The sequence below is a fragment of the Caretta caretta genome, chromosome 11 (genome assembly GCF_965140235.1).
Source record: "Caretta caretta isolate rCarCar2 chromosome 11, rCarCar1.hap1, whole genome shotgun sequence".
Classification (NCBI taxonomy): domain Eukaryota; kingdom Metazoa; phylum Chordata; order Testudines; family Cheloniidae; genus Caretta; species Caretta caretta.
This window is the reverse complement of record NC_134216.1, coordinates 73,346,762-73,366,504: the sequence shown is the minus strand read 5'-3', so window position 1 is coordinate 73,366,504 and position 19,743 is coordinate 73,346,762. Positions and strand designations below refer to the sequence as shown.

The 19,743-nt window shown below is 47.4% G+C and overlaps 1 pseudogene; it reads left to right on the top strand.

Annotated features, from left to right (window-relative positions):
* Positions 1-12,003: 12,003 nt before the first annotated feature.
* The window catches only part of LOC125645028 (uncharacterized), a 170,605-nt pseudogene continuing 162,865 nt past the window's right edge, over positions 12,004-19,743 (top strand).

The following is a 19,743-nucleotide window of genomic DNA, read 5'->3' as shown; positions in this document are numbered from 1 at the left end:
CTGATTGGCTCCCCGCGTGTTCCGTCTGCGCCCGGCATTCCAGGCCTTCTGGGACGCGGGATCCTGAGCTCTGCAGCCATCGGTGCTGTAGGCCAGGGGCGAGTCCCCTCCAGGCAGTGGCAGATTAATTCCCGGGCCCAGGGGACCCATGCCCAAGGGCCTTGGGCAACTTAGGGGGCCCTGGGAAAATCTCATGATGCTAGGGTAGGATGATTTAGCTGCTGCGCCCTCTCTTCTGCTGGCAGTGCTGGCCATGCGTGGGCAGGGGTGGCAGGTTTGTAGAAATTTTGGTGGTGCCCAGAACTCACCCCTGCCCAAACTCCTCCCCCCACCTGCCCAAGGCCTTGGGAGGAAGTTTGGGTTGGGGAGGAGGTCAGGGGTGCAGGCCCTAGGATGGGGCAGGGGTCTGGAACACATGAGTTATGAGGAGAGGCTGAGGGAACTGGGATTGTTTAGTCTGCAGAAGAGAAGAATGAGGGGGGATTTGATAGCTGCTTTCAACTACCTGAGAGGTGGTTCCAGAGAGGATGGTTCTAGACTATTCTCAGTGGTAGAAGAGGACAGGACAAGGAGTAATGGTCTCAAGTTGCAGTGGGGGAGGTTTAGGTTGGATATTAGGAAAAACTTTTTCACTAGGAGGGTGGTGAAACACTGGAATGCGTTGCCTAGGGAGGTGGTGGAATCTCCTTCCTTAGAAGTTTTTAAGGTCAGGCTTGACAAAGCCCTGGCTGGGATGATTTAATTGGGGATTGGTCCTGCTTTTGAGCAGGGGGTTTGACTAGATGACCTCCTGAGGTCCCTTCCAACCCTGATATTCTATGATTCTATGATTGGGGTTCAGGCTCTGGGAGGGAATTTGGGGATGGGAAGGGGTGCAGAGGGAGGGGGTGCAGCTTCTGGGAGGGAGGGGGTGCAGCTTCTGGGAGGGAGTTTGTGGATGGGAGGGGGTGGAGGGAGAGGGCTGTGGGGTGTGGCTGCAGATGAGGGGTTTGGGGTATGGGAGAGGCTCAGGGTGAGAGTAGGAGTGTGGGGGTTGAGGGGCTGTGGAGCTTGGGGTTTAGAGAGGCTCAGGGCTGGGGCAGAGGGTTGGAGTGCCGGGGGATGAGGGCTCTGGCTGGGGCTGGAGATGAGGGGTTTGGGGTGTTAGAGAGGCTCAGGGCTGGGGCAGAGGGTTGAGGGTGGGGTGTAGGGGGGTGAAAGCTCTGGCTGGGGGTGTGGGCTCTCGGGTGAGGCAGGGCTGGGGATGAGTTTGGGGTGCAGGCAGGCTGCTCCGGGCCAGGGGCCAGAGAGGAGGACTGCCCCCAGCCCTTTCCCTGCCGGCAGCAGCGAGCTCTGGGGGAGGAGCTCCCCTTTCTCTCCCCCCAGCAGCACACTCTCCCCCACCACTGTCACTGCATGTGCTCCTAGGGCCCCTCTCAGGTCCAGGAATCTCCCTCGCCTCCCCCGTGGTGGGTGCCGGGGGGAGCTGCGTGCGCCTCCTCCCCTGCTGTTCCCCTGCCTGTAGCTGCACTGGGGGGCGAGGGATGGGGCTGCCCCTTGCCCAGCATGGGGCAGGAGCGGTGACTGAAGGCGAGGGGGCCCCCTGTGCTGGTGGAGGGTCCCGCCGGAAAAGGGAAGGTGTGAGGTGGAAGGGCAGGCTCAGTCAGTCTGCTCTGGGTATCAAGGGAGGGGCACCAGGACCCTGGGGCAGCGGTTGCTGCAGGGAGGCAGCATGGAGCTGCAGGGCAGAGGCAGGGACTTTCTGCTCCAGGGCCCGGGGAGGCGTGCGGGGGGCCGAGGGGTTTTTTATGCCTCCAGCCTCAGTTTTGAGGCCTTTGCATACCCCTATCCCTGAGTCTCACAATGTAGCATTATTTACCCCATCCTAGTGTGTCATGATGTAACCCCATGTACCTCCCCTGCACCTCTGAGACCATGGTGGAGCCCACCTCCCCATGCACGTGGTTCACAGCCTTGGCATCTTAGTGTGGGTTCTTGCCTTGTCCGTTGTGACAGGGCATTGTTCAGCCCGTGCTCATCTGATACGAGGCCTTCTGCAGTACAGTTCTCCCACCTTTGCAGTGGATGAAACACCGTAGTGCTATTTACCCCAGACCATACCTTTAAGATCTTTATGTGTGTTTTCCCCCTCACCCAGCAGGGACTGATGTGGCTCTCTTTACACAGGGCCACAGCTTCCAGCCCCAACTCACTCAGCTACCAATTTCACAAATGAATTGTGGCCCGCCCAAGTTTACTTAACAAAGATGGTCAGTGCAAGCAACTGTTGACATCTCGACTTTTAGAAGTGGGAGAAATTTATCTTGTGAGAAAGTTCCAGTGACATTTTCCCGTCCAATACACCGATGATATAATGCTATAAACCAACTCTGAGACAACTGCACTATTCTCAGCCAGAACAGGCTGAAAGGACCTTCTGTCTGCTCCACAGACAAAGAAGAGACGGAGACACATTCTCATATCCCTTGTCACAGCAGACAGGGCTGTTCACAGACAACTGCTTGGAGACCGGGGTAGCTCCCTCCATAGGCAAGTCAATACACCTGACAGACACAGACACGTTTCCTTCACTGTCACAATTCTCCACACAGGTAAGGTATAGGGACACCCATCTTCCACTATCCTTACGTTTCCAAACTGCTGACTAGACGAAGCCATCAGCTCACAAGGTTCTCATTCCATTCAAGGTGGATTCTGGTGGATTCAAGGTGGAAAAGCACACTTACAGTAAACTCAGAGAGGACTACAACATTCACACTCTGATTTGGTGAGTAATCTTCCTCTTTGAGAAGATCTGCTTAACTAGAGTGATTTAGAAGCCATAATTTGCCCTGAACAGCTTTTACCATTGACTTTTACACTCTCTATGAATTTTTCACTACCACTCCCATACAGAGCATTGGCACAATTTATGGGGCACCCCCTACTGAACTCACAGTAACAGCATTTACATAAAGGGTGGCAGTGTTGGGGTAGATTTGGTTACACCCAGACAACTGCTCGGAGTTATACAACATACCAACATTGCCTTCTCTCACTGGGTCAGTTGTGTAGAGGATGGTCCTTAATGGTCCATCAAGCAGGCTAGGCAGAGCTCACACCAACTTATCTGGGGTGTGACCCAGAAGCATAGCATAAGTTTGAAATACAGACAGTATAGAGCCAATATTCATAAATTTAACCACAAAAATGATACACACATATAGACAGCATCATCATAACCAGCAAACCATAACTGTGTCTTACACACCTCATTTGACCCCCTTTATATAAGATTTGGTGCCACTACAGGACCTTGGTTGCAACAAAGATCGAAACGGTTCAAGTCAATAACGTCACAACAGGTTAAAAGGAATAAATGAGAACACACTTTGTGTTAAAAGGCCTTGTTATACTAATGTTTCACAGTTCATGCCTCTAAGCAGTACTGGAAGTTTTCACAGAAGACAAGACATTCCAAGCCTAACGTGCTGTCTGCAAAGGGAAACTGAGGCACGCTACCATATTGCTTTCACGGATCAATGCCAAGATTCCTGGACTTTGAACAACATTAATATCTACATTAACTTGATGTTAATTGGGTTCCAAACATTTGCCAGAGCTTGTATGATAAAGTAGCTATGTTCTTTAGCTCTCGGCAAGATCACATGAGACATACAAGAACTATGCTGCACGAGCAGATCCAATTCATTATTGTTCAGACCAAATGTTACCTTGAGTTTGTAAAGAGATTCAACCCTGTTATTGAACATGATTCTTATCAACCATATTTGTTATACACTGGTATGGCTTCTAACCCAATACTTGCTGCAGTAAGACCGAGCCAAGGATGGGGAGCTCTTGGGATGCAGTCAGTGATGTTTGTGTCATCCCTTCCTGCATCAATTTTGCAGGAGGAATGTGCCATTATTGATGTGAACTGGGACCATGTAGATCATTGTTGCAACCAAGGTCCTGTAGTGACACCAAGTCTTGCATAAATGGGGTCAAAGAAGGTGTCTAAGACAAGGTTATGGTTTGCTGGCTATGATTATGCTGTCTATATGTGTTTATCATTTTTGTAGTTATGAATATTGAAGTTTGAAGTTATGAATATTGGCTCTATACTGTCTGTATTTCAAGCTTATGCTATGCTTCTGGGTGACACCCCAGACAGCTCTACCTAGCCTGCTTCATGACCCATTAAGGACCATCCTCTATACATCTGACCCAGTGAGAAATGGCAGACACAACTCAGCAAGATGTGCGGGAACATGCCTATGGACAGAACTCTGAGGTATTTCCAGCCCATGTGATGGACAGCTTGTTTTTGGGACAAAGAAAGCAGAGACCACATGGCAAGAGACTATAGAAAGCTGCTGCAGCTCCTCCATCTTGTCTTCAATCCTGCCTCTTACCTCTGGAGGGACTTTGCTACAAACGGAAGCTCTACACAGGGGACTGATGACTCATCCCAGCTGTGGATGTACTCCAGAGACTTGATTTGAACCTGCAGTTTATTCTATCACTCCTACAAGCCTGAACCGCCTGGGGCAGGTGGCGGGTCTGCCACTCTGCGTCTTCTCACAGCTGCCTGCGTGGCTGTCCCTGACCCGGCTTTGGCCTGGGGACTTAGAGCCGCTGCCTGGCCACAGTAAGAGCTGTGGGGTTCCGGGGGACTGGGACACAGGCAGGGGCCTGCTTTCACCCAACCTCCACCCCATGTGGGGGGGCAGGCTCCCCAGCCTCGCTGCGGCTTCCAGCTTGGCCATGGGTGGGGCCTTGGTGGGGACGGGACATCGGGACATGGGTGGAGCCCCCTGCTCCTGTTACACACCAAGGGCAAACCAAACCAGCCCAAGAGGGAAGACTTTGAATCATAGAATCATAGAATCATAGAATATAAGGGTTAGAAGGGACCCCAGAAGGTCATCTAGTCCAACCCCCTGCTCGAAGCAGGACCAATTCCCAGTTAAATCATCCCAGCCAGGGCTTTGTCAAGCCTGACCTTAAAAACCTCTAAGGAAGGAGATTCTACCACCTCCCTAGGTAACGCATTCCAGTGTTTCACCACCCTCTTAGTGAAAAAGTTTCTCCTAATATCCAATCTAAACCTCCCCCACTGCAGCTTGAGACCATTACTCCTCGTTCTGTCATCTGCTACCATTGAAAACAGTCTAGAGCCATCCTCTTTGGAACCCACTTTCAGGTAGTTGAAAGCAGCTATCAAATCCCCCCTCATTCTTCTCTTCTGCAGGCTAAACAATCCCAGCTCCCTCAGCCTCTCCTCATAACTCATGTGTTCCAGACCCCTAATCATTTTTGTTGCCCTTCGCTGGACTCTCTCCAATTTATCCACATCCTTCTTGAAGTGTGGGGCCCAAAACTGGACACAGTACTCCAGATGAGGCCTCACCAATGTCGAATAGAGGGGAACGATCACGTCCCTCGATCTGCTCGCTATGCCCCTACTTATACATCCCAAAATGCCATTGGTCTTCTTGGCAACAAGGGCACACTGCTGACTCATATCCAGCTTCTCGTCCACTGTCACCCCTAGGTCCTTTTCCGCAGAACTGCTGCCTAGCCATTCGGTCCCTAGTCTGTAGCTGTGCATTGGGTTCTTCCGTCCTAAGTGCAGGACCCTGCACTTATCCTTATTGAACCTCATCAGATTTCTTTTGGCCCAATCCTCCAATTTGTCTAGGTCCTTCTGTATTCTGTCCCTCCCCTCCAGCTTATCTACCACTCCTCCCAGTTTAGTATCATCCGCAAATTTGCTGAGAGTGCAATCCACACCATCCTCCAGATCATTTATGAAGATATTGAACAAAACCGGCCCCAGGACCGACCCTTGGGGCACTCCACTTGATACCGGCTGCCAACTAGACATGGAGCCATTGATAACTACCCGTTAAAACTTTGGTTTTATCCCACTGGCTAACCACAAGTCACACAAGCAATTCCCTTCGACATTCCAGTTTCCCAGTATCACCACCAGTGCCACTAGTTATGGGGAGAAATGGTTATGAAAACCAATACCCCAGTAAAAGAAAAAGTTATTGAACTGGCACTCTCAGTTGGGTCCTGCCAGAGCCAGCATCCTTACAGTGGAGTAGTCGTGCTTGGGTCCACAGAACCAGGTCAATTAAGCTTTGGGTCAGAACCCCACGCTATCCAAATTGGAATTTTGGTATTGAGAGTTTGGTTGGTTAAAGAGCAGTGGCAATGGGTGAGCAAAGAGCATGTGAGGGCCTTGACAAAAAAAGTCCTGAAAGATTTGTGTTCAGAAAAGGGGATAAGTTTTAGAAAGAAAGCTACAAATCAAGAACCACGAGATCTGTTAATGGCCTGTGATCAGAAGGCAGGAGCACAGTGTTTAAGGGAATTGCTTTTGTGACTTGTGATTAGCCAGTGGGATAAAACCAAAGTCTTTCCTGTTTGGCTGGTTTGGTTTGCCCTGGTGTACAATGGAACCCCAGCCTTGGACTGTAACTGCCCTGTTTTAAGTAACTTGTCCTGAGTTGGCAGGTCCTACCAGTTGGGTTCCCCCAGAACCAGCATTGTTACCGCCTGCACACACCCAGCTCAGCAGTTATAAGACTGATTCTAGTCATGAATCCTTGATTGATATCTAAAATACTGAGGCAGCCTCATTGCATTGTGAGCTCCCTGAAGGAAAACACCACCCATAGCAAGAGTAGGAGTACTTGTGGCACCTTAGTGACTAACAAATTTATGTGAGTATAAGCTTTTGTGAGCTACAGGTCACTTCATCGGATGCATTCAGTGGAAAATACAGTGGGGAGATTTATATACACAGAGAACATGAAACAATGGGTGTTATCATACTCACTGTAAGGAGAGTGATCGCTTAAGATGAGCTAATACCAGCAGGAGAGCGGGGGGTGGGGGTAGAAAACCTTTTGTAGTGATAATCAAGGAGGGCCATTTCCAGCAGTTGACAAGAACGTCTGAGGAACAGTCGTGGGGGGAAAATAAACATGGGGAAATAGTTTTACTTTGTGTAATGACCCATCCACTCCCAGTCTCTATTCAAGCCTAAGTTAATTGTATCCAGTTTGCAAATTAATTCCAATTCAGCAGTCTCTCGTTGGAGTCTGTTTTTGAAGTCTTTTTGTTGTAATATTGCGACTTTTAGGTCTGTAATCGAGTGACCAGAGAGATTGAAGTGTTCTCCGACTGGTTTATGAATGTTATAATTCTTGACATCTGATCTGTGTCCATTTATTCTTTTACGTAGAGACTGTCCAGTTTGACCAATGTACATGGCAGGGGGGCGTGGCTGGCACATGATGGCATATATCACATTGGTAGATGTGCAGGTGAACGAGCCTCTGATAGTGTGGCTGATGTGATTAGGCACTATGATGGTGTCCCCTGAATAGTAAAACTATTTCCCCATGTTTATTGCCCCCACACACACTGTTCCTCAGATGTTCTTGACAACTGCTTGAAATGGCCCACCTTGATTATCACAACAAAAGATTTTCTTCCCTCCCCCGCTTTCCTGATGGTATTAGCTCATCTTAAGGGATCACTCTCCTTACAGTGTGTATGAAAACACCCATAGTTTCATATTCTCTGTGTATATAAATCTGCCCACTGTATTTTCCACTGAATGCATCCGATGAAGTGAGCTGTAGCTCACGAAAGCTTATGCTCAAATAAATTTGTTAGTCTCTAAGGTGGCACAAGTCCTCCTTTTATTTTGCGAATACCGACTAACACGGCTGCTACTCTGAAACATAGCAAGAGTGATCATCTCCTATTGTCTAGCCTAAAGAAAACCATTGAGTCATCAGTTTAGCCATAAACAAATCTTTTACCTAAGCTAAAGATCCCCCTAGCGCCCCAAATCCTGGGGGGTTAGCTCCTCAAGTGGGTTACGACCAGTACCCTTGTGACACGAAAGTGGGGATAGGGATGTGCTAAACCTGTGGCAGATAAGGGTTGCAGCTTGAAAGTGCTGCTTGACCCAGCCTATGGAGCCCAGGAACATGTAAGGGTGACAGCTTAAAAGTGCTTGTTAGAGAGCTTATTCCTTCACTCTCCTACTTCCCTGGTCCTTCTCGCATGAACAGAGAGCAACAATACCCAAAGTCTGAAGGTGCAAACAATTCTATGTTTATTGGGGTGAACTTCCAGCAAGCTTAAATCCAAGTTCCTTTTTCCTTATTTTTGAATCCCAACTTACTTCCTATTTGCCCCTAATTTATATAGTAATATTCTTAGCTATACCTTAACCAATCATTCTACTAAAAGAAAAGGAGTACTTGTGGCACCTTAGAGACTAACAAATTTATTTGAGCATAAGCTTTCATGAGCTAAGCTTATGCTCAGATAAATTTGTTAGTCTCTAAGGTGCCACAAATACTCCTTTTCTTTTTGCGAATACGGACTAACACGGCTGCTGCTCTGAAACCAATCATTCTACTGAAATTTACCAAACCATTCCTAACATATTGTAACATGATTAGCTAACCAATTATATCCCACCACCTTATTTAGTTTACACCCAGCAAAATTAATTATACAGCAGACAGAAACAATCACAGAACCAGACAGAGACCATGCAAATAAACAAGAGCAAAGTGGGAACTATAATGACAAAACAATACAGAAGTGAGGATTTCACAACTACATCTATAAAGACATAAGGGTTTCCCAGCTGTGTTCATTGATAAGTGAGTTCTTACCAGACAGAAAACTATCAACCTAAATTTCCTTTTATATCGTCTAGGCTCTTCCCTTTCTCTGGAGGTGATAGATCTACGAACCTGCCACCCCTCCCCACGCATGGCCAGCACTGGCAGCAGAAGAGAGGGCGCAGCAGCTAAATCATCCTGCCCTCGCATTATGAGATTTTCCCAGGGCCCCCCAAGTTGCCCGAGGCCCCTGGGCATGGGCCCCCTGGGCCCGGGAGTTAATCCGCCACTGCCTGGAGGGGTCTCGCCCCTGGCCTACAGCAGCGAGAATACTGTGGGAGACCGTGTCAAAAGCTTTGCTAAAGGCAAGGAACAACATGTCCACCGCTTTCCCCTCATCCACAGAGCCAGTTATCTTGTCATAGAAGGCAATTAGATTAGTCAGGCATGACTTGCCCTTGTTGAATCCATGCTGACTGTTCCTGATCACTTTCCTCTCCTCTAAGTGCTTCAGAATTGATTCCTTGAGGACCTGCTCCATGATTTTTCCAGGGACTGAGGTGAAGCTGACTGGCCTGTAGTTCCCAGGATCCTCCTCCTTCCCTTTTTTAAAGCTGGGCACTACTTTAGCCTTTTTCCAGTCATCCGGGACTTCCCCCGATCACCATGAGTTTTCAAACATAATGGCCAATGACTCTGCAATCACATCTGCCAACTCCTTTAGCACTCTCGGATGCAGCGCCTCCGTCCCCATGGACTTGTGCTTGTCCAGCTATTCTAAATAGTCCTGAACCACTTCTTTCTGCAGAGAAGGCGGGTCACCTCCTCCCCATGCTGTGCTGCCCAGTGCAGTAGTCTGGGAGCTGACCTTGTTCGTGAAGACAGAGGCAAAAAAAGCATTGAGTACATTAGCTTTTTCCATATCCTCTAGGTTGCCTCCATCATTCAGTAAGGGGCCCACACTTTCCTTGACTTTCTTCTTGTTGCTAACATACCTGAAGAAACCCTTCTTGTTACTCTTAACATCTCTTGCTAGCTGCAACTCCAGGTGTGATTTGGCCTTCCTGATTTCACTCCTGCATGCCCAAGCAATATTTTTATACTCTTCCCTGGTCATTTGTCCAATCCTCCACTTCTTGTAAGCTTCTTTTTTGTGTTCAAGATCAGCAAGGATTTCACTGTTAAGCCAAGCTGGTCGCCTGCCATATTTACTATTCTTTCTACACATTGTGATGGTTTGTCCCTGTAACCTCAATAAGGATTCTTTAAAATACAGCCACTTCTCCTGGACTCCTTTCCCCCTCATGTTATTCTCCCAGGGGATCTTGCCCATCAGTTCCCGGAGGGAGTCAAAGTCTGCTTTTCTGAAGTCCAGGGTCCATATTCTGCTGCTCTCCTTTCTTCCTTGTGTCAGGATCCTGAACTCGACCATCTCATGGTCACTGCCTCCCAGATTCCCATCCACTTTAGCTTCCCCTACTAATTCTTCCTGGTTTGTGAGCAGCAGGTCAAGAAGAGCTCTGCCCCTAGTTGGTTCCTCCAGCACTTGCACTAGGAAATTGTCCCCTTTCCAAAAACTTCCTGGATTGTCTGTGCACTGCTGTATTGCTCTCCCAGCAGATATCAGGGTGATTGAAGTCTCCCATGAGAACCAGGGTCTGTGATCTAGTAACTTCCGTGAGTTGCCGGAAGAAAGCCTCGTCCATCTCATCCCCCTGGTCCGGTGGTCTATAGCAGACTCCCACCACGACATCACCCTTGTTGCTCACACGTCTAAACTTAATCCAGAGACACTCAGGTTTTTCTGCAGTTTCATACTTGAGCTCTGAGCAGTCATACTGCTCCCTTACATACAGTGCAACTCCCCCACCTTTTCTGCCCTGCCTGTCCTTCCTGAACAGTTTATATCCATCCATGACAGTACTCCAGTCATGTGAGTTACCCCACCGAGTCTCTGTTATTCCAATCACATCATAATTCCTTGACTGTGCCAGGACTTCCAGTTCTCCCTGCTTGTTTCCCAGGCTGGTGTCTCAGTCCCTCAGGAGTAACTGCTACCCCCTCTGCCCCTGCCAGATTTTGTCCTCTGACACCCTGCACAAGTGCCTCACTCCTGGGCTTAACTCCTGCTCCTCCCCCACTCTTTCCTGATTTTGCCCTTTAGCCCCTCTCCTACTGCTGCCTCCAGCTGCTTCACCCCCCCCCCCCGACCAGTCAATTTCCGCCCCCTGCTCAGACCCTGGCCACCCTCCTACTCCATTTTGCCCCCTTTGCCCCTTTTTAACCCCTGTCTAAAGCCGTCCACAGAACTTTATGGATAGTAAGGGAAGGATGAAGGGCAGTGGCTTCAGAGCACTTTATTACACTACACCTTGCTGGATGGTCCCGCGGGCTGCAGTTTGCCCACCTCTGGGCTAGGTGGACCTTTGGTCTGACCCAGTATTGCCATTTGGATGTTCCTATGTCAGTACCCGACCTGCGCCTAGGGAAGCTAATGATCCAACCAGGATCAAATTCCCTGCTGAATCCTGGCCAGCTGCCACCTGGGGCACTCTGCACATTGGCTAGGAAGCAGCTCTCTGCTCAAGGCTGAAGAGGCAAGGCACAAGGCCAGCACTGAGTGCCTGGACTCCCTCCTGCTGGGGGCTGGGCCTGGTGACTTCTCAAGGTCCCCTCCAGCCCCGCCTTTCTGTGATTCTCTCCCACCTGCTCTGCCTGGCCGGGCGGTGGTCTTAGCACACGCCCTCCGCCCAGGGGAGCCAGGCTGAGGGGCAGCAGGAGGCAGGGAGCTCGCCAGCCAGGCAGGAGACCGATCTCGCTCTACGGTGCTGCCCCGCCTTTCGGCTGCCTGCCTTTCCCCCGCGGAGCTGGCAGCAGGGGGGCAGCAGACACTGTGCCCGGGTGCAGCAGGAAAGGGGGACAGTGGGCAGCAACGTGCCCCGCTCCCCACCCCACCAGAGACTCGGTGTCAGCTGTCCGGTCCCCCTTAAGCCGCCTCCCCGCGCGGCTGTGATTCCTGGGCGGGTGCAGCGCCGGGAGCGGAGGGGGCTGGCGCGCGGCCCCGCCCTGCTGGGTTGTACCTGCCCAGCCGCGTCAACTTCGTCCCAGCTGGGTCCGGAGGGGGCGCGTGGCGTGGGGCAGCCGGGGCCGGCCGCAGGAGGGGGCAGGCTGGTGCCACGGCTTGCAGCAGCGTCGGGGCTTTTCCCCCTTCCCGTCCCGGGGCAGGGCGGCCCCGGTGGGATCCAGGCTGCCCTGTTTCCCTTGGGAGTCTGGGGTTCCTCCCCGCCGCCCCACCGCGTGCCAGGAAGAGCTGAGAGAACTTTCTCCTGGCGGTGGGTTGTGTCCCAGGCTTGTCATGCTGCAGACGGGAGGCGTTTATGTCATGAAAGAGAGGAAAAAGCCGGTGCTGAAAAGGTAGGTGTGTGAGAGAGAGCAGCTCCCCTTCCCGGAGCGTGTGTAAATCGCCTGTGCTCACCCCGGGGCTTTACAGGGCTGTCTGGGCTCTGCTGGGTAGGTGCTGATGCTGCTTCTGTTTGCTTTAATCAAAAGGCAGGGGTTTCCTCTGCCCCTAGCTCCTGCTCACTCCAGTGCTCAGGCAGGTTGTCCCCTGGCTCCAGTTCATTTCCCCAGTCCCCTCGGGTCACCCCCGAGCGGGACTGCACAGACCTCACAAGCCTTGGTTCTCTGCTGTCTCTTTACTCCCTCTTCGGCTCGCTTATGTCTAAAGTATTTGCTCCATAACTGGTTGTAAAATACACTCAGAGAGAAGCCTGGGTCTCTGGGATGGGGCTGCTGAAATAGTTTGCGGCTTCTCTGACGTCATTTAAATCCCGTCTGGATTGTACTGTTTGGCTCTGAAATTCGAAATTGTCCCAAAGACCCACACAAGAGTTCTCACTGAATACATGTGCCTCCCCGGGTTCACTTAGCAGCTCCGCTCCAAAGACAGGTTGACTCTTAAAAAAGCAATTCCCAGGGAAGAAAGAGAGCACAAGGGTGTTGTTTCCTGGTTTGGGAATTCTAGTCAAAATCCTTTCCAGGTTTTTTAAAGTTATAAATTCTATTTGGGGCTGTGAGAACTTGACAGAAATCTCCACAAAATGAAATGGGCAGTGATTTGTGGAAAGTTGGGACATTTGCTCTAAGTAATCTAAGGATGACAATCCAGGCTCTGGGCCAGGTTCTTAGGATGCCCTACAAGTAGATCAGCTTGGTGGAGACACTGGGCTATTCTTGTACTAATAAAATGAATCAGGTTTTTCTGTCCAGTGCCCTAGAGGAACGACGATTCCTTCCACTGGAGCTGCAGAGAGAGAGTTGCTGGAGTGATAAGTCAGGGCAAAAGATAATGGCTCTGATTCTCCACTGCTTTGTACCTGTGCAGTCACTAAGGCTGTGCAAAATTCTTTCAGATCAGAAAGATGAGTGCTTCTCTCTCACTTTGCATGGGTGTAAATGATTCCACAAGTTTTGGGGAAATGGGGGATCAGGCTTCCCCTGCTGTCCCCTTGAGATTTCCAAGCACTTACCATTTCAAAATGTCTACTGGTTTAGTGTTGAAACATTATAATATAAATGTTTTATATACATATCAGATTATTACTCATATATTATATTAAACTTAATTTTAATGAAATGCACTGAAACAATAAAGTTGAAATGAAACAATTTGACATCATCAGAATGATTCATTTTGACTTTTTCCCATAAAAAAAATTCATTTAAATTGACACGTTTTCTGATGGAACACTGTTCTTTCAGAAGTTTTGTGACTAACTCTACACGTGACCATGTCCCAGACCCAGAGCATTCAGGGTATCTGGCAGTCCCTCCTCAGAATGTGCCAGGACTGGAAGACAGATAGTCATAGGTATGGCAAAGTTTAGAAGGAAGGAAAAATATGCCATGCTGTGCCTTCTGATGCATGTGGTTCAATGTATGATGCTAGCTGATAACGATAGCACCCCCTATTGGGAAAATATTTGTTGTAGCACAGAGTGGGGAGCCTCCTACTACTCACTCCTTTGGCCAATGAAGGAGCAGTGTTGATGGGTACTCCTGTCCAGTTGCTGGCAGGAATGATTGCAGTTTGTGTTTGTTTGGGTCATACTAATGGAGAACTAAAGAGATTAAAGAGAGTGAAATGGCGTAGTAGGGGGTCTCATGGCCTTGACTGGGACACAGGACCTCACCAGACCAATCTGTAATGTATTAGCCCTGCAGAAAAAAAATCTCAAGTACTAGTGTAGAAAAACTTGCTGTAGGAACTCCACCGAACCATCTTAAAATGGGAGAAGTAGGCTGTCTAGTTTGGATGTGGAGGGACTTCTTCATTTCTCATGCTGGGAGCTGGAGGTGCTTATGAGCATAATTGCACTGTTCTCTTTAAATCTGGAGTAAAAAGCCAGGCTGGCAGGGTTGAGGAAGGTTCTAAGCACTACAGTATAGCAGGGGCAGAGTAGTTTTAAGGATGATACTGGCTTCCTGATTCTAACACAGACCCTTGTTCAATGTGTGAAGAAAGTGTCTTTCGGTGGTTTTTCACCAGGGTCACATGGCAGTGCTTTTATGCAGTGTTAAGGCAGTGTATGGGGAGAGGCAGGAGTGGACTGCAAAGAACGTTAGTGTAACTTGGTATTATGAACTATCTTGATGGTCAACATTTTCTGGTAGGAATTAGGATTTTATTTCTTCCAGAGAGAAGTGATCACAACTTAGAGTTAAATGAGGCAATCTGAAATAATACCCAGCCCTTATAAAGCACTTTTCACATGTAGATTTCAAAGCACTTTACAAAGGAGGTCAGTATCATTATTTTGCATCTGGGAAACAGGCACAGAGAGGTGGGTCAAGCAACCAGCCCAAGATCACCCAGCAGGCTAGCAGCAGAGCTGGGACTCCTGAATTCCAGGCCAGTGCTTTATCCACTAGGTGAAGTTTTTAGAACATAGTGAGGGCTTGAATCTCCGTTCTCCAGCACTTTGCAGTCGTTTGTATTAGTGCTAAGCAGGTGGCAAACATTGTCAGATCACAATGGTCGCATATTAGGCCCACTTAGCCCTGGTGAAAAGCACCACTCATGGAGCAGGGCACTGGCAAATCAGATTGGTTTAGGACACAGGTTGTTATTGGTTTAAAAGAAATAGCAGTTGCCAAGAATGTCAGCTGTATGATGTGTGAGTGGTGGACGTATGGAGGTGATTCTCTTGAGGAGAAATAGTTATCCTTTGCATTACAGCTGGATTAAATACCGCTTTGAATCTGCGTTACTGTGTGTGAGTGGGCTGGAGAAACCAGATTCAAGAGGACTAGATGGGTGACAGGATGGGTAATGAGCTAGGATATCATCTCCCAGGTTGCTGTGTGAAAGTGACACAGTGAATTACCAAGCAAAATAAAATAAAACACGCAAGTCTAAGTCTAGTACAGTAACAAAACTGATTACAGATAAAATCTCACCCTCAGAGATGTTTCACTCTAGGTGACAGTTGCCTTTAAGAGAGGAGCTGGTCTTGCTCCAGCTCCACAGTGGATGTGTGTGCGCTTCACAGATGCCACTGCCATGGCAGCCTCAGCAAAGAGGACAAGCAGGGAAGTGACTGTGAAGTTGCACTCTATATGATTTTATAAAAATATGCTAATGAGTGTGAATATAATGTAACTGGAATATGCTTCATGCAAAAGGTCTCTTGTAAGGTATCATTACAAAGCTTATAACCTACTGAGCGTGGTCATCCTATTTGTATAAATGTATCTTTCTTGTATCTGAAACTAAAAATATGAAATATAACTCTGAGGTCCTATTGTAGTTATGCAAAGTGTGGGGCCATTAATGGTGGTTTGGAATCTTAATGGCTCCCATTAACCAGGACAATTGGCTGTAGATGGCTCTGTTTTACTTGTAAGTCCTCCTGTATAGTGTGTGCTGGCAAGTGGATAGTGGGTTCTTACAGTGACATGTGATCGTGTCATCTGAACTGGAATCCATCTTTAACCTGGTGTTTTTCCATTGAGAAGGAGGGGTGGGAATGCAGAGGGACAAAGGATTCCCGCCTTATGCAAAAGATATATAAGTGGGTAGAACAGAACAAAGGGGGCGGCCATCATGAGAAATCCCCCAGCTACCGCCTGAGCTGGAACAAGGGCTGTACCAGGGGAAAGGATTGGGCCCAGACTAGGAAGAAGTCCAGTCTGTGAAAGAAACTTATTGAAACATCTCTGAGGGTGAGATTTTATCTGTAATCAGTTTTGTTACTGTACTAGACTTAGACTTGCGTGTTTTATTTTATTTTGCTTGGTAATTCACTTTGTTCTGTCTGTTACTACTTGGAACCACTTAAATCCTACTTTCTGTATTTAATGAAATCACTTTTTACTTATTAATTAACCCAGGGTATGTATAAATACCTGGGGGGGGGGGCCAAACAGCTGTGCATATCTCTCTATCAGTGCTATAGAAGGCGAATAATTTATGAGTTTACCCTGTATAAGCTTTATTCAGGGTAAAATGGATTTATTTGGAGTTTGGACCCCATTGGGAGTTGAGCATCTGAGAGTTAAAAGACAGGAACACTTCTTAAGTTGCTTTCAGTTAAGTCTGCAGCTTTGGGGCATGTGGTTCAGACCCTGGGTCTGTGTTGGAGCAGACTGGCGTGTCTGGCTCAACCAGGCAGGGTGCTGGAGTCCCAAGCTGGCAGGGAAAGCAGGGGCAGAAATAGTCTTGGTACATCAGTTGGCAGCCCCCAAGGGGTTTCTGTGATCCAACCTGTCATAGTGACATAGGACTGAACTGTCCTTCCACCAGCAGCAGTGGACGGGTAGTCTGGTCAGGTCAAGATGAGACATAAGGGCAGGGCTGTAAAGCTTCAGATCTGAGCAAATTGGAATTTCCCTGGTATACACTTTTTACTTTATGAGTAAGCAGTCTGGTTAAAGTGGAAGCCCAGCTCTTCTGTACAAGCTGTCCCTCTCCCTATGATTTCTGCAGTGTCTAATGAACAACCTGTGCCTCTTTACAACATCTTCTCATCCATGGAGACCTTGGGAGTTCCTTGTGTGTTGAGCCAGGAGCATTTAAGAGGAAGCTATTGTAGAAGCTGTAAATTTAAGCCTTCTTCCTAGTAACCTAAATTTAGCTCCCTCTTTCTGACACTTACCTGCATCATTGGTGAGTAGGTACCATAGATTCCTCCACAGAGCACTCTCAAGGTTCGTCTGGACGCTACAAGAGATCCTTCACTCTTGCACCTGATTGGCAACTCACCAAAAGGCTCCCACTGCCTCATCATACTCAGTTATCGTTTTTTCTAAGGAGAGCCTCTTGTATCATTGCAGTCTGCCTATTTCTCCTAACTGTGTCCCCATCTCCTGGAAGGATCTTGTGCGTGAATAATGATCTTCTGCCTTTACTAGAAAGTGGGCCCCATCTAAGGAAATTTGTCCCAGATCTAAAATGCATTAGGTGCCTTAAATGGAGCAATATAAGAGCATTACATTTTGTTCTGCTTTTTATAATCTTACAGTTTGTGTAAACTAACTATACTGTACTTCTGTGAACAAGCTAGTTTCTGACTCCTTCTAAAAATAAAAGGAGTACTTGTGGCACCTTAGAGACTAACCAATTTATTTGAGCATGAGCTTTCGTGAGCTACAGCTCACTTCATCGGATGCATACCGTGGAAACTGCAGCAGACTTTATATACACACAGAGATCATAAAACAATACCTCCTCCCACCCCACTGTCCTGCTGGTAATAGCTTATCTAAAGTGATCATCAAGTTGGGCCATTTCCAGCACAAATCCAGGTTTTCTCACCCTCCACCCCCCACACACAAACTCACTCTCCTGCTGGTAATAGCCCATCCAAAGTGACAACTCTCTACACAATGTGCATGATAATCAAGGTGGGCCATTTCCTGCACAAATCCAGGTTCTCTCACCCCCTCACCTCCCTCCAAAAAACACACACACAAACTCACTCTCCTGCTGGTAATAGCTCATCCAAAGTGACCACTCTCCCTACAATGTGCATACTTAGAGACTAACAATTTATTTGAGCATGAGCTTTCGTGAGCTACAGCTCACTTCATCGGATGCATACCGTGGAAACTGCAGGATTTGTGCTGGATGATGATCACTTTAGATAAGCTATTACCAGCAGGACAGTGGGGTGGGAGGAGGTATTGTTTTATGATCTCTGTGTGTATATAAAGTCTGCTGCAGTTTCCACGGTATGCATCCGATGAAGTGAGCTGTAGCTCACGAAAGCTCATGCTCAAATAAATTGGTTAGTCTCTAAGGTGCCACAAGTACTCCTTTTCTTTTTGCGAATACAGACTAACACGGCTGTTACTCTGAAACCTTCTAAAAATACTAATTTAAATTTATTATAAATATTTTGGATGTTTTTCTACATTTTCAATATATTTGATTTCAATTACAACACAGAATACAAAGTGTACAGTGCTCACTTTATATTATTTTTATTACAAATATTTGCACTGTAAAAAAGAGAAACAAAATAAATAGTATTTTTCAATTCACTTCATACAAGTACTGTAGTGCAATCTCTTTGTTTTGTTTAAATTGCACTTTCAAGATAATGTAAAACCTTAGAGCCTACAAGTTGAAGCATAAAGGGGCATATGAATATTTAGCATATCTGGCACATAAATACCTTGCAACGCTGGCAACAACAGTGCCATGTGAACGCCTGTTCTCACTTTCAGGTGATATTGTAAATAAGAAGCAGGCAATATTATCTCCTGTAAATGTAAACAAATTTCTTTGTCTTAGCAATTGGCTGAACAAGAAGTAGGACTGAGTGGACTTGTAGACTCTAAAGGTTTACATCGTTGCAGTTACATATACAAAATTATTTATATAAGTTACACTTTCACGATAAAGAGATTACACTACAGTACTTGTATGAGGTGAACTGAAAAATACAATTTTTTACAGTCAAATATTTGTAATAAAAATAATATAAAGTGAGCACTGTACACTTTGTATTCTGTGTTGTAATTGAAATCATAGAATCATAGAATATCAGGGTTGGAAGGGACCCCAGAAGGTCAGCTAGTCCAACCCCCTGCTCGAAGCAGGACCAATTCCCAGTTAAATCATCCCAGCCAGGGCTTTGTCAAGCCTGACCTTAAAAACCTCTAAGGAAGGAGATTCTACCACCTCCCTAGGTAACGCATTCCAGTGTTTCACCACCCTCTTAGTGAAAAAGTTTTTCCTAATATCCAATCTAAACCTCCCCCACTGCAGCTTGAGACCATTACTCCTCGTTCTGTCATCTGATACCATTGAGAACCGTCTAGAGCCATCCTCTTTGGAACCCCCTTTCAGGTAGTTGAAAACAGCTATCAAATCCCCCCTCATTCTTCTCTTCTGCAGGCTAAACAATCCCAGCTCCCTCAGCCTCTCCTCATAAATCAATATATTTGAAAATGTAGAAAAACATCCAAAATATTTATAATAAATGTAAATTGGTATTCAATTGTTGTTTAACAGTGCGGTTAAAACTGTGATTAATCACAACTGTTTTAAAAAATCTAATTAATTTCATAGAATCATAGAATATAAGGGTTGGAAGGGACCCCAGAAGGTCATCTAGTCCAACCCCCTGCTCAAAGCAGGACCAATTCCCAGTTAAATCATCCCAGCCAGGCCTTTGTCAAGCCTGACCTTAAAAACCTCTAAGGAAGGAGATTCTACCACCTCCCTAGGTAACGCATTCCAGTGTTTCACCACCCTCATAGTGAAAAAGTTTTTCCTAATATCCAATCTAAACCTCCCCCACTGCAGCTTGAGACCATTACTCCTCGTTCTGTCATCTGATACCATTGAGAACAGTCTAGAGCCATCCTCTTTGGAACCCCCTTTCAGGTAGTTGAAAACAGCTATCAAATCCCCCCTCATTCTTCTCTTCTGCAGGCTAAACAATCCCAGCTCCCTCAGCCTCTCCTCATAAGTCATGTGCTCCAGACCCCTAATCATTTTTGTTGCCCTTCGCTGGACTCTCTCCAATTTATCCACATCCTTCTTGAAGTGTGGGGCCCAAAACTGGACACAATACTCCAGATGAGG